This window comes from Oxyura jamaicensis, chromosome 4 (assembly GCF_011077185.1).
Source record: "Oxyura jamaicensis isolate SHBP4307 breed ruddy duck chromosome 4, BPBGC_Ojam_1.0, whole genome shotgun sequence".
Classification (NCBI taxonomy): Eukaryota; Metazoa; Chordata; class Aves; order Anseriformes; family Anatidae; genus Oxyura; species Oxyura jamaicensis.
This window is the reverse complement of record NC_048896.1, coordinates 59,711,071-59,734,130: the sequence shown is the minus strand read 5'-3', so window position 1 is coordinate 59,734,130 and position 23,060 is coordinate 59,711,071. Positions and strand designations below refer to the sequence as shown.

The window sequence follows — 23,060 nt, the reverse complement described above, 5'->3', positions numbered from 1 at the left end:
AGCTCTTACTACCATGCTACATAGAAAAGAGATTGTATAGATACTGCACAGTGTTCAGGCTCCATATCTTGGTATGCTCTGACATGCATACTTGCAACATGCTTGTTGGCATGTGTTAAAGTAATCCTTGTTAAAAAGATGCCATTACTGCTGGCAAAGATAAGCCCTTTGATCCTCATGAAGCTATTAAATACATGAAAAAAAAAAAAAAAAAAAAAAAAAAAAAAGCCTATACATTGCATTCTTGTTAAACTTCGAATCAATGATTAATACAGACTCCAAAATTATTATATATTGTGGCTACACCTGCTGATTCATCATACTGAACTTTCATTAATGTGTGTATTACCAGCTTTTATGGATTTGAAGAAAACCATGAAGAGATCTAGTTGGTAATGAATAGGGGTGTCTTCCTGCATTTATGAACAACAAAAAATAAGTTGTTAGAATTTTTATGTATCTGGATATCTTCTGTCAGATCCCAAAGTTAGATTTTGTGAATCCCATGTAATGCTGATGGAGGTCACTGTAGCATTATTTTAACTATGCAGAAGGAAGTATTTTGTCAACAAGTTAGAAAGTAAACAAACATCCTCCCTCTCCCCCAAAATATCAGAATTTCATTGTTACATGTGAAATTGAGTAGTTAGCATGTTTTCTGATTTTGATAGGAGGATTACATTTACCTTGTACTATTTTCCGTATTTTTGAATGCCAGTAAAACGTGAAATTTCACTGTAGAATTTGTCAGGTATGTTATATAATGGATTACAGATAGTTGGCAAGTGGGAAGGCATGGGAAGCAGTTTGATATTCTGGGATGCATCGTTTCACCTTGATGAGCTTGGTAGTGAAGGAATTGGTATTTACATGTTTTTGTTAAGTTCTACATTAAACAGTCTGTTGTCATATTCAGAGATTTGGTGTAATGTTAAAGTTACAGTTTGTGAAAGGCAAACCTGTCAGGAATGAGTAGAAAGGAAGTAGTAGTTTATACATTTGGGCAGACAGATTTCAAGGGCTATGCTGCTTTTTGTATGCATGCAGAGAAGCCTAAGGCTTGATTCTACTGTGTAGAAGTTGATACAGATTTTAGAAGTACCTTCAGAAAGGTCTTCAATCAAGCCATTGGGTAGAAAAGATAAACATATTTTGCGTATCTTTTCTCAGTCAAGGACAACACTTGACTGGTTTATTGCAGCCCTACTAAGCAGTTAATGCATTAACTGAATTAGTCACTTAATTTCCGTCCATTGTAAATGAGAATAACACTGTTTTCTTGCCATAGCCTATGGGTGTTCTCCATGTATATGTTGTGAGCTTTTTGATGCATATGTATGTATATAATAAACATCAGTTCCTAGCTTAATCCACCCAACTCTTACTGTGTAAATGATTGTATATGTAAAATCATGTATTCTCCTTAATTCTCCTGACCTACTTTGAAAATGAGCTCATATATATATTTTCTGCTTAATATACACCAGTAATTAAATGTTTGCACACAGTTGCAATTAAAGTAATTTTAATTGGACCTTGATCACTTCAGTGGTTGTGTTCTCAACTACCATTGTCTTCAGAATGATGGAAAAGTCATCTGTTTAACAGAGGAATTATTTCAACATTGTTTTCTGCTGGGATAATTAAAACTTCTTTAAAGATTGAGCCACTATAAGAATCTAAACAAAGATTAGTAATAAATCTGGAGATTTAAAAATATTTTTTAGAATCACTTTTCTGAGGGGAGAAGAAAGAAAATGAGACAGTACAGAAAGGCCTGGCAGAAGGAAAGAATGTGTGTATGGAGGAGGGAAAGCTAAACTGGTTACGTAATTTTGCTGGTTACATATATTTGCTGCTGATCTCTCTACTTGTCATGAGCTGGTTGAGTGTGAATAATAACACAATAGTTTAACATGCATTAATATCCTTTACTTGTATATGTCACAGCACCACAAATGAAATTTTGCAGAATTAGACAGCATTTGACTGGTAAAGACTAAGAACTGTTAACAGAGCTGGAGTCCCCTGAACTCAGGGATCTTCATTACTGGTCAAGAAGAAAGTTTCTAGAGCACAGATGATGGGAGAGTTAACAGTAGCCTGTACCTACCTTCACAATCTTACATTTACTTTTAGAATTCTTCCACTTTATGATGAGTTTGCTTTGGTTTTTATTACTTGAACATCTTCTTCTAAAGACAGTACAGCTACTTTGTTGATTCTGCAAGACCTCTGCTGCATCCCTGTTCTTTTTCTACTATCGTGTCAGCTATTTTTGTTGTTCTTTCAATGATGTTTATTTTATGATTTGGAAACCTGTGTTCCATTTGGGAGAGGGAAAAAAAAAAAAAAAAAAAAAAGGTCAAACTTATCGACTGCAATGGATCCTTTATTTCTATTGGAAAAACAAGAAGTGAGCCAAATACTTGGGACACAACTCTGGATACTTCAGAAAAGCTGACTTAGATCTGTTCAGTGAACTGCATGGAAGAATCCCATGGGACTGGAGAGAAGAGGGGTCCAGGACAGCTGGCTGGTTTTCAAGCTCAAGAATGGTCCAGCCTAGTGAGCAGGAAATCAAGTAAAGGTGGTAGGAGGCCTGTATGGATGGATGAAGAAGGAACTTCAGACAAAGCTCAAACATGGAAACTCAAACTTCTTGCTTATACAAGAGCAGAGCCAGGTAACAGGGGGTAGTATATAGGCACTGGGCATGCAGAAATGGAGTTAGGAAAGCTAAAGCCCATCTGGAGTTGAACTCAGTGAGGGATGTGAAGGGAGCAAGGAAGACTATAACCTGAACAGAAGAGGATCATGTTAGGGAACATTTAAATAAACAGGACTTGCACAAAGTCCATGGGACTTAATGAGATGCATCTGTTAGTGCAGAGGGAGCTGCCAATATCATCATGATGTGACAATAATCTTCCAAAGGTCCTGATGATGGGAGGTTACTGAGGGCTGGAAGGAAATCAAATGTCATCCTTGTTGCCAAGAAGTACAAGGAGAAGGATCTAGGGAACTAGTCTGCTCATCCTCATCTTGATCCCTGGAGAGGTGATGGAGAAAACACTTCTGGGAATCATTTCTGAATACATGAAGGACAAGAAGGTGATTGTGAATAGTCAGCATGGATTTACTAATGGGAAATCATGCCTGACAGGCTGAACAATAAAACGATGAGCTTGGTGAATGAGGGGAGAGTACCAGATATCAATTATGAGTTTCATAAGGCTTTTCACAGTCTCCTATAGCAGTTTCATAGACAAACTTATGAGGTATGGACTGCCTAAGCAGACAGTGCAATGGACTGAAAACTGTCTGAACTGCTCTGTTCAAATGTTTGTGAACAGCATAAAGTCCAGCTGGAGGCCAGTCACTAATGGTGTCCACTAGGGCAATATTGCGGCACATACTGTTTAACAACTTCATTAATGAACTAGATAATGGGACAGAGTGCACCCTCAACAACTTTGCAAATTATGTAAAGCTGTGAGGAGTGGTTGATATACCAGATGGTTGTGCTACTATCTGGAGAAACCTTGACCAGCTGGAGAGATGTACAAATGGGAACGTCATTAATTTCAACAGAAGGAAGTGCAAAGTCCTTCATCTGGGGAGTCAGCAACTGTGACAGTACACCTTGGGGGCTGACTGGCTGAAAAGTAGCTATTCATATGTTTTATAACAGAAAGGTCCTGGTGGATAAAAAGTTGAAAGTGAGCCAGCAGTGCACCTTTGCAGCAAAGCAAGCTGACAGCCTTCTGGTCTGCATTAGGAAGAGTGTTGTTAGCAGGTCATGGTAGATGATTATTACCTCGTGTTCAGCATTGGTGACCTCCCCAGTGTAAGAGACGTGGGCATACCAGAAAAAGTCCAGTGAGATGGGTCACGATGATGAAGAAAAGATTGGAGAGCCAGACACGTGAAGAGACTAAAAATGCTGGGTTTGTTTAGCCTGGGGAAGAGCAAGGGACACAAACTGAAATGCAAGAAACATTTTTTGTTGTGTTTGTTTTGTTTTGTTTTGTTTGTTGTTTGTTTTTTTCCCTCCTCTTGGTGTCATGGTTTTGGCTGGTACAAAGCTAATTTTCTTCACAGAGGCTCACCCAGTGCTGTTGTATGGATTGTTGATGAGACTAGTGGTGATAGCACAGGGAGTTTTAGCTGTTGCAGGGCAGTGCTCACCCAGAGCCAAGCCTTTTCAGCTCTTTGTGCTGCCCTGCCAGCGAGGAGGCTAGGGGTGTCCCAGGAGCTGGGAGGGGACACAGCCAAGACAGCTGACCCATGCTGGCCATACCACATGGCGTCGTGCTCAACAATGGCAGCTGGAGCAATGGAGGAGAAAGGGGGGGCACTGGGAGTGATGGCATTTGTCTTCCCAATAAATGTTTAATGTGAATTAGCCCTGGTTTACTGGAAGTGGCTGAACACCGGCCCGATGATGGGAAGTAGTGAATGAATGCCTTGGTTTGCTTTGCTTGAGCGAATGGCTTTGCTTTACCTGGTAAACTGTCTTAATCTCAAGCCATGAGTTCTCCCACTTTTACCTTTCTGATTCTCTCCCCCATCCCACCTGAGGACAGTGAGTGAGTGGCTGTGTGGAGCTGAGCTCCCTGCCTGGGCTAAATCACAATAGCTGGTCAAACACAGACACAGGCTGCCCAGAGAGATTGTGGAATCTCCATCTTTCAGGATTCAAAACCTGAAAGGGCAGGGCCTTGAGCAATTTGCTCAAGTTGACACTGGTTTGAGCAGGAAGGTTGGACTAGGCAATCGCCAGAGGTTCCCTCCAGCCTCCACCAGTCTGTGATTCTGCATCATCCTTTCTTAGCACTGCTTCAGTTTATTGTTGCTGATATTTCATTGCCCACGGTATAATCAAAAATCTTAGTGAAAGCACTGGTATTTTATTTCACAAATGTATGTTTTGTATGTCTGGTTTACTGTATATGAGTACTGTATATGCCAATGCATATTTGGATGGTTGTGCCAATAGACTTCAATGAAGCTGACAGCTTATTTTGTTTTCAGATTTCTCTTATATGTGATTTTTCTTCTGGATATTATGTAGAAATTTCAGAATCTGAGCATTACATGACTTTTTGGTCTGAAATTATCTTATACGGAACATTTACAATATGTCATCTAGTAGCCATCAAGAATATAACAGAAAACTTTTTAAAGGTGGGAGCAGGAACACTGTAAGTATTAATGGGAGTTTAATACAGTTGTCAAGGGGAGGAAAAATCTTTTATCGAGGGGAGTGAGTAGGTTACAAATATATTAATTTCTTAACAGCTGTATTAAAAGAAGTACAGGCAGCATATACACGTCACATTTCAAATGTATCATTAATATACTAATAAGTATAAACAAGCATAAGTTAAAATCAAATTAAAAAAAAAAAAAAAAAAAAAGAATATTGATTCCCATAGCAAACTTAAGTCTGTCCCCAATTTGGTAGCACTACTGCCTGTGCTGTAATAACATATGTTATTTGATGCCATGGAAAAACAAAAGACCATTTCAAAAGACTTTTGGCATCTTGCACGGATTTCAGAGGAATTTTGTACTACTATTTTTCCTTTTCTAGCAGTGGGAAAAAGCAGTGTATTTTTGTCTGTGTTACTTTATTAAAAAAAAAAAAAAAAAAAAAAAAAAGGAATCCCAGATTGAGTATTCTGTTGATCCTTTAAAATAAAATAAAATAAAAATTTAAAAACTTTGAAAACTTTGTCAACGCTATAGAAACCGTAGTGATATAAGACAGGAAGAGTTGTCCATCCCACTTTGAAGAAGTAATATGCATAATCTAAATTCTAATTGAAATCCTGTCCCTGCCAAATGTGCGTCCAGTCTGTTCTTCACACCTTCATATTAGGATGGCTTTCTGTAATGCCTAGCTCTGTTATGAGAAAATGTGCCGAATGTCATACTAAAGGGTTTTCTAATTATACATAGATTTTTTTTTCTTTTCCTCCAGGTGCCATAGAAAACAATTAAAATGTGATTTTTGTAATAGACTTTTAATAGTAGAAGATTGTTGCAAGTCTTTTGTTGATGGTGTGTTTTTCAAGACTGAACAAACAAAATTCTTTCAGTCTTTCCTCATATCATTAGAAAACGTACAGTTTTTATCAGTTTTGTTGTATTTCTGAAGATTTTTACAGTTAATTTCTTCTCTGAAATGCAGTACCCACTTGAGCACAATTGTCTAGGTAGGATTTGAAATTCCTGAGTGGAGAAATAGATTACCTGTGATATTCCTATTAACACATCTTATTATAACACCTCATTTCCTGTGGAAGCAGTTTATTGCACGCTCATAATCCCTTTGTTTTCCATCTGTAAAATGCAGACTATTTTGTTTTTCCTAATTATATATTTGTGTATTTGACTTTTTTCTCAACTCACTAGTTTTTCTTTTGGGCTATGATCAAGTCAAATGGAAAGCTCAAAGAGAAAAATCAACAAACAGCATGTGTACGGTATAAGTGCATAATGAATGTTCTTTAAAAGTACTCAAGGAACTGGAAAAATTGAACTTTTTTCATATAAAATTAGGATAAATTAATGTAAACTTAGTGATTTTTTTCCCCTAAAAATCACTTTTCACAATGGAAAGAACAGCATTTTTTTTTTAATCCTGACAAATGCTGAATGTTTAGTGTAATGGTTGCAACCATACATATGTAATATTTTAAACTGAACGCTGAGGAAAATGATGATTAGCGTCATGTCTAAATTTGAGGCTTATAAAATTATTTTAAAATAGATTATATAATTAAAAAAAATAAAATACATTGAAACCTGAGAGTTGATCATTGATGACTAAATTATGTTAATTGTGTTCCTCAGGCTTACTTCGAGTTCCTAGGTATGAAAGAACAAATGTCAGTTGGGGAATTACCATTGGTAGAAGATCTTTCTGGTCTTGTTTTTCAGCAGAAGTCATGTCAGTCAAGCAGGACTGGAGGATTTATTACAGATATTAATAAATTATAAGTTTAAATTCATTGGAGAGGTTTAATTTCTCAAAGGGTGTACACTCCCTTTATAGCTTTGCTTTCAGCAAAGCATCTATAGTTAAGAGAGGCTGATAACGTACTTTGTAAAGACTATCTTAGCAGATTTAGACAAGGACTGAATATTTGAGAAACTGCCTTTTAGGCAATTTTAAGATTTTTTGTTCACCTTGGTTATTTCTGTTCTCCTCCCCCTCCTTGTCCCTCTTGCCCTCCTTCCCCTTTCCCCCCCCCAGTTCCAGCCTTACAACAGGTACTGTAATGTTTTACGAATATATTTTAGATTGTTTTAACTATATAAATATTTAAAATGAAATGTTGTTATGATAGTTTATTATGAAATCACAGCAATAAGTTGGATAAACTTTAAACATTGATGGGAATATTATCTAATTATCAGGAATGAGTAGAACTTTTATTACATTCACAATCACTTGAACAGAAGTTCATTCTTTTGTGTTATGCATTATATATATCTATTATATACTGTATGCTCTTTTTATCAAATCTCAATATGTTTAATTTCATATTATAATTCCATTTGAGTAGAGAGTCTGAATATGGTGAGAACTCACAATATGGTGACCTGGGTGGACTTCCATAGTTTGTTTCTAGATAAAAGAGCATTCGAGCTACCACCCAGTGTGATTAGTGGGGAGAAGTGGTCACAGTATCTAAGTTGGATGCTTATATTAGACAGTCTTGATGGCTTATTCTGTTTTCTATAAAGTAAAATTCAGAGATATGCATATTATTCTCTATAGAGTTAATGTTATATCTAGTAAACAGAGTTTTTGCTGGAAGAAATTAGAAAACTAATTCATCCAAATTGTGCAGCTGGAGCTACCCCTCTTTATGGAGGTGTAAAAAGGCTCCCACCTATCTCTGTTATTGTATCCCTGTTATACATGATCAAATATAAATAATTTCAATGACTGTTAAAAATGCCATGACACAAATGGAGGGGATCTTGGAGGACTTGGAAGGCCATATGTAAATAGTTTTTTTTTGGTGTTGTTGTGCAGTCCTTAATCATCTACAAAAGTTCCAAAGACACGAGAGAAAGAGTTTAAGAAGTGTTCTGGTTTAAGCTGGCAGGCAGCTCAGCACTGGACAGCTGCTCACTCTCTGTGTGGGATGAGGGGGAGAATCAGAAAGGTAAAAGTATGAGAACTCATGGCTTGAGATTAGGGCAGTTTACCAGGTAAAGCAAAACCCATGTGCACAAGCAAAGCAAACCAAGGACTTCTCATCGGCAGGCAGGTGTTCAGCCACTTCCAGGAAAGCAGGACTCATCATGCATAATGGTTTCTTGGGAAGACAAACACCATCTCTCCAACACCACATGGTGTAAGACATCTCTTTGGTCAGTCTGGGCCAGCTGTCCTGGATGTGTCCCCTCCCAGCTCCTGGGGCATCCCCAGTCTCCTGGGGCAGCACAAGAAGTAGAAAAGTCCTTGGCTCTGTGTAAGTGCTGCTCTGCAACAACTAAAACATCCCTGTGTTATCATCACTACTTTCATCAAAAATCCCAAACACAGCATTGTGCAAGCCTCTACAAAGAAAATTAAATCTATTCCAGCCACAGCCATGACAAAAAGTAATTTTTTAACAAAATATTTCCGAAGGAATTTAGGCCTGTGAAAAAATATGTCCTCTGGAGTAGACTTAGGTAAACTGGTATGTAATAATATTTTCTACTTGATATGTTATTTCATATTCCTGCCTATTCAGCTCTTTATCATCTACTTCCTTTTATTTGTTTGGAGCACTAACACATCTTAAAAAAAAAAAAAAAAAAAAAAAAAAAAAAGTTTAAAATGATAATGGTGCTTCCACTACTTATAAGAGAAGTTTTGATACTCTTTTCCTTAAGAGTATCAAAACTAATAAAACATCATTTGATATCAAAAAAGGGAAGCCTAGCTTTGAATTCAATTGCCAACCACTAGTGCAATTACTGTCAGATCAATTTATAAACAAAAGGCACAATAAGATAATGCATGTCTCTAAAACTGCCATTTTTTTCAAATTCATTCTTAAATCTACTATGATGTATAATTTGAAATTTTCGATAAAGGAAGGCCAATTACGTCAGGATTTCTGAGAACTGAGTGTTTTTAACAAGTACTAAGTGAATGCAATGATGTTGATGGTTGTTATCACAGAAGGAGAATGACTGTGAGATGTGACTTTTTGTGTCTGTTCCCTCTTTTTCAGTCAAAATGTTTGATCAGTCCAGTGACTAAATATGCTTGTTGCTTTGTATGTTTGTTGCATAATAGCTATTAAATACAACTAGAATGAGTTAAGCTCAACCTTTCTTTCAGACAAAATAAGGATATTTGTTTGATGACCTCTTTTGCTCTTTGATTAAGTCAATAAGTATTGAAATGACAACATTTACATATGTCAGCAAAGGGTAGGTTTACAATAATTTACATGATCAGCAAATAAGATCCCTCAAAATGCAAAAGAAGACATAACTCATATTAGAATGTAAAGTTTTAATTTAAGGAGGGGAATTACTTTAATAAATGGGAAAAACAAGATATGGCAATATTTACATTTCGGATTGTATGAAAGCTATGCAAGTGAAATAAATATATTACTGGCATTATTGGCATTTACATCAAAGTGGGTGGTAAAGTAAAATTATTAAAGATCAGTATTTTTATTTTTTTTCCCCTTCAAGATTATTTATTTAACATGTTCCCAGGAGCTGGGAAATTTCTGTGTTTTTAATAAAAGACAACCATTTCTTTCTTTCTATTTTTTCTTTTTTTCCTTCTTGGAGAAATTGCCAGAAGAATGTTCCTTGACATTGTTTCAGTTCCTCTATAGGGATAGTTGCTGACATGGATGGTTTCTCAGCAGAATTCCATATTAACTTTCACAGCTAAGCTTCGTCACTCGGTTGGGTATTTAGAGATATCAGCCAACCACAGAAGGAAGTGCTGCTAAACAACTTACTGGATTCCCTGGCTTGGAAAAAAGCCAATAGATAAACTGGGGAAAGCACAATATCAATTTGCAGTGAGCAGAGAATGAAGGAGCATGGTACTGTCTCCTTGGAGGGGGCCAAAGACTATTATCAATTGTTTGGAGCTCGGAAGTAGAAAGAGATCAATTGATTGAGGGAAGGTGGATGAATGCCAGATGATCAATAGAAGTGGGAGCGATCACATTGGTCATTGTTTTTGGCTAGGAAAACATCAAACAACGTGGTTGCCAAGAGACAGAAGCTGACTTGTACAGAAGCATGAGAAAAATGGGAAATACAATGAGTAAAATGCCTCCATTTTGAAAGGCTTGAGAGGCATTGGGAACCTATGATGTCAATTTTTGCATCTAGGCAAAAATATTGTATCTAACATTAAGAGTGAATGAAAGATATATATGTGAAAAATATCTTTTTTTTTTTTTTTTTTTTTTTTTTTTTTTAAAAAATTAAACAATGGAAAAAAAAAAAAAAATTTTTTATAAAAAAAATTTTAAATAAAAAAAATTTTTTTGTAAAAAAAATTTTTTTTTTTTTTTTTTTTTTTTTTTTTGTCAGCAATTGACCATACTGGAAGAACACTATAATGTGTGTAATATAAGGTGTTATCAAACAACATCCTGTGATGTCAACAGAGAAGTATGCTGGTGGATTGGAAAATTGCAGCAGCGATAGACTGATGTCACAGAAAACCTCCATCACTCGATACTTGACTTGGGGGGAAAAAAAAAAAAAAAAAAAACTATCTACAGATAGTTGTTACACACAGTAAAATGAGCACATTTGATACTGAACCTGAGTAATCTGAAATATGCGTAGCTTTCCTGAATAGATGTTTCTGTACACTTGAACTGATGATATTAGCCTCCATTTTTCTTTGTGCTTTTTATGCATCTTTTTTAATATATTGATTAGTTAATTTTAAAATGTTTATTGTATTTGTAGGAAACTGATCAGATTTTCAGTTTAGACAATCAGGAAAGAATCAAGAGGTGCAGAAGACAGAAGAATAATTAGTGAAGAAGCTACTAGGCTTTGACAGAAAGTACGTAATACATAAGCATGATATATAATCTGCTGCATAAATATGGAATTATGTATTGGCTTCTAACCAACTTTCTAGATTCAGCTAAATATGTCATGGTAGGCAATTTCACATCAACAGAATATAAAAACAAACTGGCAGCATCCTTGATCCAACGAACAGGAATGAGGCAAAAGAGGCAATAATGTCCCTCAGCTCCGGTAAGTGATAATTGGATGGGTAAAAAAGAAAAATATAGGTGTTTTCTTTACAGCAGCTGTGATGATTTAGGATTGATGATCTTTTTCAGCTTTAGTTGAAGAGTATATATTTCAAATGCTAATAACTCTGTGTAAATAGACTCTTGCATATTATGAGAGTTGATGACATTGTGTGCCATGCTGCAGAGCACCTAGGGCTGGTTTGGTGTGTGCACATTCTCCTTTGAATGCAGAGGCCTGTGTTAGGCAGTACATGTGAACCCACTTCCTGGTTTGGGTGGCTTAAGAGTTGCTCTTACTGCTTGTGGTGTTAGTTCCTTACCTTCTAGCACAGTGTTACCTAGTGGCCACCAGGTAGAATCACTTGAAGGTGGGTTCTTGGTGTGAGGAAATGCTGTGCTAGTATTATATGTGTGAATACTTCTGTTGATCTTAAATTGGAGGGAGACGGACTGAGGCAAGTCACAAGTTACACGGACAGGATTACAGTGAAGTAATAACACTAATGGATGACGCTGCACTGTGTGAAACCTGAAGAAGTACCTGATCCAGAAAATTTGCTTTGAAACATGTAGAGCTTCAGTGATCCACTTAATGATCTCTATGGGAGATCCTCCTCCTCTGCATATCTTTTTCTGTTAGGTTTCTCTTCACTTAAAAACTGAGAATACCGTTAACAAAATGCAAACACAGGTTATGCATATCCAATATACCATTTCCTATCAGCTGCTTCACAGAGGTGTTCAGAAGCTGATAGTACAAAATTTATGGCAAAAGCCATCTTTTTGCTTCCTCCCACTTTGCTTCCAGCTGTGTCAGAGCTAATTTGAGTGAAACACCTAATTATCTATTAGCCAAGGTTATAAAATAAAATTAGTCACAGCCTTCTATGAAAAATGGCTAACAACTTTCCGCTCATTAAAAATCAAAGCATATACTTACCCATATTTGATACAAAATGACTGCAATAAAATCTGCTTGAATGAATTTATGAAAGTTATTCAGAAAAAAAAAAATAATAATAACAGTCAATTAAAAGAGAAGCACCTCAAATGAAATGGCCACTTACTTTTTAAACTGTATTTCCTAAAATATCAGGAGCTTATGAATGCTTAAGAAAAGACCCCAGACTGTCTTTCTAACTTTAACTTTCTAAATACATGTGTAAACTAATGCTTACTTTCTCACTAGCCATCAAAACATTAATTAAAACACATCTTGATCTTCAGTTATTGAATAAAATACCACTTTGAAAAGCAATATGGTTTCAAATTACTATTTGTGATGTATATTTAGCATCAATGTCAATAAACTTTAAAGTAGAAGGTGAATCTCCAGCTTCAGTAAGGTATTTTACAAATTCATGGACAGCAGATACTAAAGGGGAACAGGTGGAGACAAACCCTTTAACATCCCTAATACAACACCTGTGGACACTGGGGAAGTGTGAGGGAAATGTACCACAGAAGGTGGCTGAGATGGTGCAGTATTCCTAAACAGATTTTTCTGTTGCCGCTATCAAAACTGTGGTCTTGATGAACCAATGGCCTTAGTTGGATGTTATTTATTTATTTCTTAATGCTTTGCTCTTCAAACTTTTTAAAATATGAGGATTAAAATGTGTATCAGTTTACTGCTGTGACTCTCATTTAGTGTAACAAAACCTTCATAACTAACAGGTTACAGTAAAAAGAGAAAAAAAAAATTAAAGGACATAAAGTCATAATGGTCATGGATATATATTCTTCATGTATATAAGCACCTGTTTGTTTCCTGTGTTGTGAAATCTCTATTATCCTACAGAACATCACAATGAAAACAAGTTTTGCAATCCTAAATATATTGCTTAATTCAGTGCCGCAGGGTTTCTTGAAATGCCTTAGCTTCACTAGGTACTTGGTAGCATCATTTAGTGAAAGCTTTTTTCAGGGTCACTGATCACTGCGAGGCTAGGAGATGGTTTCAGTCGAGCAGAGAAGGAACCCACTGAGTGAGTGACAGGAGCATTACCTTGCAAACTTAGAAGGATTTGTTTGGTATAAACTTGACTGTCTGACCAACAGCTGACAATCTCTGATGTGTACAACCTGTTCACTGAACCCAAATTATGTCTGGTTTGTTTAACATACTTCCAGTTTCTGCTTTGAAGTAACAATAACCTGTTTTGTAGGATAGTTCAAAATGCACTAAGATAGCTTGACAAAAAAAAAAAAAAAAAAAAAAAAAAAAAAGTTGCACTGCTCATGTAACTTTCTCCAAATTACGTTTTTAGTTTCTAATTGTTCTGAAAAAATTACTGTGAAAATCTGCCAAGTTTCCCATACCTGTGTGACAACACAGATGTCTGCATGCCATTTAACAGCTTTGGGGAGGGATAATGTTGTGGGTAAATATTGGAACTGATATCCTGGGCACTAGTGAAAAAGCTTGGCCTTCATCATTAGATAAATAATGTTCTAAAATAAAAGACTTCCTGATTTAGGCAAGCTGAACTTATATGCTCTGGGGACAGGAAAATTTTCATTTCTTATGTTCCTATTTTGCATTTTTATTTCTCCTTTTTTTTTTTTTTCTTCCCTTTTTTGATATAAAATCTCTGGTATACTGGCATTAATTTAGTGTATTACATTGTCTTTCTTAAGGATTTTTATCTCATATAAGCAGTATTAGTTTCCTATTGAAATATTATGCTTTTGCCAATGTATTAGTACAGCACAACAGCAAGTAAAATTACATTATTGCTGATTGCATTCAAAAAGACAGCACATTTGTTTCACCTCTCTTAGCACATGTGCAAAGTTCCTATGTACCAGGTGGTTGTAATTAGTCTGGAATGTGGTTTGGCTGGCAAATTCCTTCCTGTTCATTGGATAATTTCACTGCTACAGTCCCAAAACCGAAATGGGTAATGGGGGGAAGTATTTTAACTATAGGTATTCTGGTATAAATCTTAGAAAATTTCCCAAAACTACTGCTAATGTGAGCTGATACTCTGAAAATTAAAATCATCCAGCTTTTGGGATCCCTAGTGCTCAGGTCATAGGGCTTAACTTCATTTTTAAAAAGCAACATCTCTGTGAACACAGTGCACAAAGTGCGAAGTATGTTGTTTTTTAGCTGACCTGTATGATGAAGAGGAACATGCAAAGAAGGCTGGCATCTCAAACTTGTAAGTGGGCATGATATACCCCAGACTTTTGTTGTCCTTATTTTTGAGGCATGTTCCATGGTGATCCATACAGATGGATGATCTAAAAAACAGACATTTAATGTCAGCTGAAATAGTAACAGAAGTAATTTTGAAAACCCATGTGGAGGCAGCTGCACATGCGCTACCATGTAAAAAGGATGTATTACTCGTACACAGAGAGGTGTACATGTTTCTGTTACATTGTTTTTCCTCAAATATGAATACTTTGGAAGATTTCCTACTTTCCTAAGTCTATTGACTGTGCTGATGACCTGATCATAAAATCTTAGAAACGGTAGTGCGTTGTATCAGAAACACTGATAGCCAGTGTTTCTGAAAACTGAAATTGATGTTCTACTTAAAACGATCAGTTCTCTTTATTATTCAAATAGCTAATGTTAAGTAAGTATACAAAAGTATACAATTGGAAGTATACAATTTTAATGTGCATTCAAAACCTGTATTTTCAAGTGGAAATTAAATTTTTATTTTTAAGCTGTTCAGTGGCGTGATTGAGAAGTTCAGCCTAGTTGTGCATTAGATGGCTACATATATGCTGTTAAAAGCATAAAAAAAAAAAAAAGAGTAAAATAAATTGAATCAATGAACCATGGAAATGGAATAATATTTCTCCCCTATCTCTCCCCCCCTCCCCTCCCCCCCAAGCTGTTCTTGAGGACTTATTTATTTCTTCATTCCTACACAATATATTTAGAACAAGGATATTTAAAACCACACCAGTATAATGGCCATTCTGAAAGTTTTCTATCTGGTATCAGCAGAACTTGGTAAAAATCCTCAGTTTTCTAATTAGACAAGTTAACTCATGTTGTTTGTCTTTACAGTTATAGAAATCACTACATAAAGTGCAGGGGCAAGGAGACTGGGTCTTAGTATTTGTGAGCATCTTTCAGTGCAGATAAATTTCAATGGCTGTAAATGATTGAATAATTGAAATGACTGATTCAATTATTTTGCACACGCAAAAAGTAAAATAAAATTTTAGATGGCTTTATTGTATCTTTATTTCACACATTCACAGAAAATCTCAAGTAGTCAAGGTGTGCACATGGAGTGAAATTCATCTGTGTTTTGCCATGTTTTTTTATTCATCTTTCTCCTGCTTTTGTATAGTCATGCATGCAGGTTATTTTTGTTGTGGATACTGTAAAATAATTTTTCCTTATTGCTGAAAAAGTGGAGAATCCTTGGAGGGAAAAAAAATAGCAGTCCTGAAACTTTGTTTTGTAAGCTGAAATGTGCTTTCAAAAAAGATATCCTGGGCTACCTCAGTAATAATTGCCAGTGGTGTTTTATATTGGTGATATTTAACTGGACAAAAAACTCAACCAGAAACTGTAGGGAAAATTATTATTTTTCTTACTTTTCTCCTAACTGGACAATTTTAGGTGAACTAATATTTGTCATCTGATAAGGCTTTCAAGGGAGCCAATTACATATTTCCTCCCATCAGTATTGCAGTACTATAGGCTTTTTCTGAGACCTTTTGTAGCTTACTTGTAAATATTGACTGAGGCATTGCTCTTTGGGAGATAGCATTTTTAGTCTAACTATGGTTATGCAAGTTACTTCTGCTGATAGTGTCTGTCAGAAGAAGAAACTTTAAATAAAGCTTCAAGTAAGTATACTCTAAATAAGATTAGTGTTGTGAGAAGTTCATCTGACAGAGTAACCGTGATGCAAGACATCTGTAAGTGGTATCGCTCTGACAAATTCACTGCAGGAAACTGTTTCTGTAACAGATATACTAATTACAAAATCAACTAAGTTGTTCTGTTCATGACTTATAGCCATCAGAAGGTCAAGTTTTATGCAGGTCTGGTGACATCCACTAGTATGTATTGTATGTATGTTTACATGAGGTTTAGGGTTTATTAAAAATAAAACACCTGCTGTTTTGTGCAGGATTTTTATTTTATGCCTGCAGCATGGATTTCTGAGCACCTTTCTTCAATACAGTGAATGACAACATGATCAGCATGTTTTGTATGCAGTTTTCCAGTCCATCCTTCCTTTCTTCCTCTCTCCTCAGCACAGGTAAAATATAAAATAACCAGGCACTAACTAGATGTGCTACAGTATGTAATAGCACACACAGGTTATGTTTTGTCAGACATGGACAGTGACATAAAAATGTTTACTGTTGTTGTTTTAAATTGTATTTCATTAATATGTATTTGCCATGAAGAATCCAGCATCCTTTAGTTTTACTAGTGAGGCTTTCCAGCACAAACTATTGTAATGTCCTGGTCCAAATGTACTATCAACAGAAAGAGAAAATATGAGAGGGTGAGAAAGAGGTGAAAATCAGCAAGCTTTGAAGACTAACTTTATGAACTCAAATCAAGCAGGCAACACTTTCTTTGCTGATACCATTCAAACATGAAAGAAGACAGATTGTATTTGCTTCTTGAGTGGAAGAGCTGCTGCAGCACGAGGTAGTACTTCCAAAGTTTAGCACATTCAGAGAGTTAAGGTCAGTGAATTAGTTACCTCATGCTTTGAGAATCAGTTTGAGAGAATATTCAAAGCATTTGAATTTGGTGAACTGCCTATAAGTTCATTTTTATCAATATTAATGAATGTACATTTAATTAAAACTTGGAGAGGGGAAATGCTGGCTGCTTTTTTTTTTTTTTAAAAAAAAAAAAAAAAAGTATTAATTTAACCTTTCTGTCTCTCTATTTATTTTTTTAAGAGAGATTCTGTTAAATATCCTTTCCAGAAAGTCATCGTCACATAGCATTCAGAGAACAGGACAGAAAGGAAAATTGGTACTTACCTATCTTTGCTGATAACTTACCCTGTTAGCTAGGCTTTACACTTCATATTTCTATACTTAAATGTACCCATCTGTAAAACTGTCATAATCTACTTTTCACAGGCAAGCTGTGAAAAGCAGATTCATAAAAGTGTTTTTACACCTTCTCATGAACTCTATATATGAGCAAATAATCCTGCTCCTTTCCTGTTTGTGAAAAATTTACCAGTTGGTTAGTTGCAGCTCTTCGATAATGCATTTAAGTAAACAAATATTTCACATGGAGGTCATTGCAGAAAGGTCACTATTTGTAGTTTCTTTCTCAGTGGACCTATAGGAATACATCGTGTTTTCCCTGCTTAGATAACACAGTTGTGCTGGGATGATCCCTTTTTACTGTTTACAAATGATCTCCAAACAGCCAGTAAATCCTTGAGCAATGTTAGCCTCTCTGGATGAGGATTCATTTTAATGCATATAGATGTAATGACACAGACATCCATGCTTGGGCTCTTTGTACTATATTGTTCTTAGAGCAAATGGAGAGAGAGAGAGGCATTTTTAGGACACAATTTATCTGAGATATCTACATCAGAATGGGACTAATTGGCACCTGGAAACGTCTGTCTTTGACTACCAGAGCAGCTGGGGTTCAGGTGCAGGTAACTGAACAGTGCCATACACGCCTAAGGTTAGGTAAGGTTAATCCTATCCTGAGCATATGGTAAACCAACATAAAAGCAGTAGTGAGAAAACTTCTAATGTGATATTTACTCAGAGAATTTGTTTGCACTCCTGTTCAATAAAACCCATGTGATAGCTGAAACACAAGTACTCATTGGCTTTCATGAGGTAGTATTGTGGATATAAGAGAACAAGCATATCTTAATGACAAAGATAATCATACATACTTTTTAAATGTGCACTTTTGGCTTTGCAATTTTTGTTGTTGTCTGCTAGATTGCTGACTCTTTTCTTACTACTCATGTTTATTGCAATAGCACCTACAGGTCAGGAGTTAGGAGTTTGCTTTGCCCAGAACTTTGGAAATGAAAAAACATAGAGAATCTGCATTCCAGCAATCACTGTCTCTTATTTATGGAGAACAAGCTGCAATAAGTGAAAGCAGTCAAGGAAAGAGGTTATTTGAGAAACAAATGACAGTCAGCAAGCACACACTTAGAACAATGTTGTTGTGTTGTTGATTTGTGTTCAGTTTATTATATACGTGATTGGATTTCACTTTTTTTTTTTTTTTTTTTTTTTTTTTTAATTTATGTAAGTGAATCACTCCACTTTCTATTCCCAATCTTAGCCTTCTCATTTTGGGAGATGAGATGCTTTATTTCCTCCTTTTAAAAATTGATTTAAGTGCAATAAAGTTTGCTGTTCTTATTAAGTCCTTTGGGGGCATGGGTGCCTTGAATGTATAACTGGAATTTAATGGAGCAATTTCACACCCCACCTCTCTTTTCAGAGTATTTTTAATCTGTGACACAGCAGAATGCATAAATGTGTTATGATTTTAGCTTTGTTTTGTAAATTCTGAGAAATATAGCAAAGACATGACAAATTTTGGTATGATGTTCTTTGTGCAAGAAAAACTTTTTTTTTTTTTTTTTTTTTCCCCTCAGGTGTCCTCACTTCCAATGGAAAACATACACAATTTAATAGAAGTTTTTGTTTGTTTGTCTGTTTTTTATTATTAAAAAAAAAATCTACAATAATTTATCTGGAGCAAAGTTCCAGTCAGGAACTAAGTGAGCTGTCATGGCCCTTACACAGAGATACTGTGTTACAGCCACAGGTTGTCTGACACAGACAGGATAAGCACTTAGAGTAAAGAAATGTAGACCCTTTTATAAGAAAAGGAAATGTCCTATAATATGCTTCTACACCTCAAGAGCTGCAGTGATTAGATGTCTTTCTCATTTTTAGAAAAAGTCAGAAATAATCTTTCTGAGGTCATTAAGAAAATAATAAACAAAAAAGATCCCAAACACCCTAAGTTAAATACTGATAGATAAAACACTAAGATTGTTTTTTGTTTTCGTGTAAGAACGTTGTAGGAAGCTATTTTTAAGGAATGAAGGAATTGCCTTGAAATTCTGAAAACATTGTTAGTTTTCTTTTCAAGTATCAACTCTGTATTAACAAATCAAAATGATTCTGCAGTATAGCCATCAAACCTCCTTTCCAGTGCATGTAGTGAAAAGTAAATTTGAAACCTCTCCTTCAGTGAAGTATGTCATTTATCCTTCTGAAACAGATGTCAAATATAAGCAAAAAAAAAAAAAAAAATCAATTTTTAAAAGATAATATTTTTATTTTAGTATGTGATGAGATTAAAAAGCCACACATACATTCCTGGTCATCTGGTTCTGATTCAAAATTCCTGAAAAAGTCAATCTTGCCAAGCAGACAAAGGCAGCTGTGCATCATTCTTTTGGAAAATCACCAAAAGCAGACGCATTAGCAGTGGAGGAATTATGTTCCTATCGTTGCCAGCTGCCTCAGCAGCCAAAGGAATTCAATGGAGAAAACAAGTAGGTAGTACAGATTTCAATCAAGAACATAGGATCCAAATATCCTAAATACATATAAAGCAGAAAGTGTCTTTTTCTTTAGTTGCCTATATAAAATTCCAGTCTACTTAGGGGCAAGCCCATCTCTCGTCTGTGTCATGATGTGTTTTGGATGATAAATCACTAATTTTCATTTCCCGATAACATCTCTGTGCCCAAACATCTGCTTGGTATTGGTGAGGCTAATGCCTTCTCCTCCCATCTTCCTAGTGAGTGAACTTTCAACACTGCATCACTAGATGATCACCTGGTTTCAAGGCTGCACTCATTTTTGTGTCTTGTATAAGACTGTGGAGGCAGATGGCCTTACTTCAGATGTCTGCTTTTTATCACTTCTTGATAACTTACAGTGTGCCTTCAGGTTGGAAAATAGGTAAAATGTCTTTTCATCTGTTGTAAATTTTCCCCTCTACTTTTGTTCTCATCTTCTCACTTGTGGGTGATCACATAAGGTTAAATTGTTCTGTGTTTTATTTGTTAACTCTGAATTCACTAAACTACACTTCAGACTTAAATCCCCCTTAATTTTCTGTCCAATTTTCCTCTGCCAAGTTTGTTTCCAAATTATGTTCTTGCCACTATTGTCAGCAGGGCAAGAGAGGTGCTGTCACTAACTTCCACCTGAGGAATGAGATTGCATTCAAGAAGTGATCGTGCATGCCGCAGGACAGACTAAGAACTGTAATGCCACCAGCAACCAAACAAAAAAATAAAAAAAAATAATTAAAAAAAAAAGACAACCCCCCCCCAAAAAAAAAAAAAATTCTTAAAAAACTGAAGGGAAAGAGATGCTCAGATTAGTGACCTGGGAACTGATGCAAAAAAAAATGAAATTTTGTTACTGTTTCTGGTGCTGAGCTGCCTGTTTTCATAGAAAAATTATGAGAGATTAATTTTGGAGTCATTCTTCCAAAGGCTGATGACATTGTCTTCAAAGGACAGTAACTGGTGGGAGCTTTCTGTGAATCAAAACATGTCCCCATCATACTGTTCTACTGTAATTGCTCATGTGCTAAACAGTGGAAGGGGTACTTTGAAATCAGTAAATGTAGACTTAAATGGTCTGAGCATATAACATTTCATTGTCAGCTGACTGAAAGGAGAGACTTTTCACACTGATATTAATTGTCCATTAAGCTTCCATTTGCTTTTCTCTTCTAATTACTTGATATTGTCTCACTCAATAAATGATCCCTCTTTATAGTCATGCTCGTTTGCAAACTGTTGAGATCTTTCTTTACAATTTGTATTATTTAATAGACTGTATACAATAGGTTTTACAGAAGCAGAAAACTGATCAGTTATTGTAGACTTATAAAGAGCTCTGTATCATTTTGTCTTCCATGAAAAGAGCTTGCCCACTGTCACTCGATAAATAGTCTTTAACAATAACATAACCACAGGGTATCTCCAGTATGCATTCTTTAGATAAAGTTCTCGTTAGGTTAATGTAAGATCACTGGCTTTAGCCTGCATTTTATTTTATTTAATGAGTTCCTTTTTATACAATAAAGCTTATGAAAGAAGAAATTGTTGGCTCATAGGGAAGAGATGGATGAATATAATAAGGCTTCTGTTGGAGGGATTTATGATGTATATTTAGCATTGCAGACAACATAGTAAATCACTGCCACAGCCAACGTGAAAGATACATTAGTTGCCATTTGCTTTTTTTACCAGCCTAAGTTCTTTTCAGATGTCATTCTAGAGATTTATAAATCAGTCTCATTTCATGTTATTAAAAAGTCTATTACGCATTATAATGCAGCTCTAAAACGTGGCAAATTATTTCACATTCATTGTTGTTGCTACCATTAATATTTCCTCCCCATTCCATGATATTTAACCTAGATAGAAGAAGCACTGGTGCCAGTATTGTTCTATTGTTATGATAAGGTTATTCCACTTATTACTTTGGGAAGGATCACAAGAGATAGAAGGGCTGTCTAGTGTGAAAAAGGCAAAGTTTGTTCTTGTTGTACCTCCTATCCAAAGCTCACTCAAACCTCCTATAAAATTATTGAAAGAGTTCAAAGAATAATATATTGTTTATAGATCATTTAGGTTGGAAAAGATCTCTAAGATCATCTAGTCCAAACTTTATATGTGTAATAATATTTGTGTTATTATATGTTATGATTAAAGTTGCTTCCACTGCTTTCTTCACATCTATTACTTACCTGACCAAATTTCAGTGCACCTTAAATACAAGTATTAAATTAGTTTTTCTAACTAGATTTTCTAAGGGTATATTGTCCTGGGCCTTTCTTAGACAAGCTTCTTTAGGAGTTATTTTTCATCTGCAAAGATATAATTGAATGGTCAGATGGATCAATGTTCAGGTGGTTTCTGGATATTTCTTATTAATGGTATTTTTCCTATTTTAAACTCACCTGAGATTAAATAGAAAACATTTTAATTGTCAAAGATGAATATTTGAAATGTCTGGCAAAGTTTTATACTCGAGAAACATGTCATTATGGCAAAAAAAAAAAAAAAAAAAAAAAAAGGGCAATAACTATTATATTTATGTATCTGTTTTACTGTCATCTAGTCCAGAAATTGCACTTCTGAAGTTGTACTTCTGAAATGTAAACTAGTCTACAGTTCCTGATCCTTTACTCTAGCAATAGCAATCTATACAACAGTACTTCTGTAGGCTTAAACATGTAGATAAGTCTGAAGCTTAATGTAAAGTCATAGCAGTTACTAGTCTTCTGACAGCAAGACAAAAAGACAAGCATCTTTTCAAGCATCTTTTTTATTTAAAAAAAAAAAAAAAAAAAAAAAAAAAAAAGAACTTTTCTTTCTGGTGGTTGTTCAACACTCAGAATACAAGAAGTCTGTTGGCCATGTGTAGTGAAGGCCCTGAACATCCTGACAATTTTGTCTTCGTTTGTAGGCCATTGGACTGTTTGTGCTTTTATGGAATACTGAAGATAATTGTCTGAGTATTGGCAAAGCTGAAAGAGGTAAACTGGTAATCGATCTTCAAATTTGAAAAAGTACTGTTTGCTTTAATTTTAAGTTTCAAAAAATAGGCATGGATGTTATGGTGATAGGTGCTTTGTACATTATTGCAATATCATCATCATCGATAGCTTCCTTTTTACAGGAACAATGTCCTCTGGGGACCAAAATACCTCTTTGTCTTGATTGCCTCAGGAGAGAAACCTCCAGGATAAGCAAGATAATAGGAACTGAAATAACTGCAAGTCCCATTAAC

At 35.5% G+C, this 23,060-nt stretch overlaps 1 long non-coding RNA gene across 1 annotated transcript in view; it reads left to right on the top strand.

Moving 5' to 3' along the window:
- LOC118166914 overlaps nucleotides 1-16,519 on the top strand; it is a 313,441-nt gene extending 296,922 nt beyond the window's left edge. The window contains exons 9-10 of the long non-coding RNA XR_004750797.1: nucleotides 14,395-14,446; nucleotides 16,394-16,519. This is a non-coding gene — a long non-coding RNA (uncharacterized LOC118166914). The remainder of the gene's footprint in view (nucleotides 1-14,394; nucleotides 14,447-16,393) is intronic.
- The last annotated feature ends 6,541 nt before the right edge of the window (nucleotides 16,520-23,060 follow it).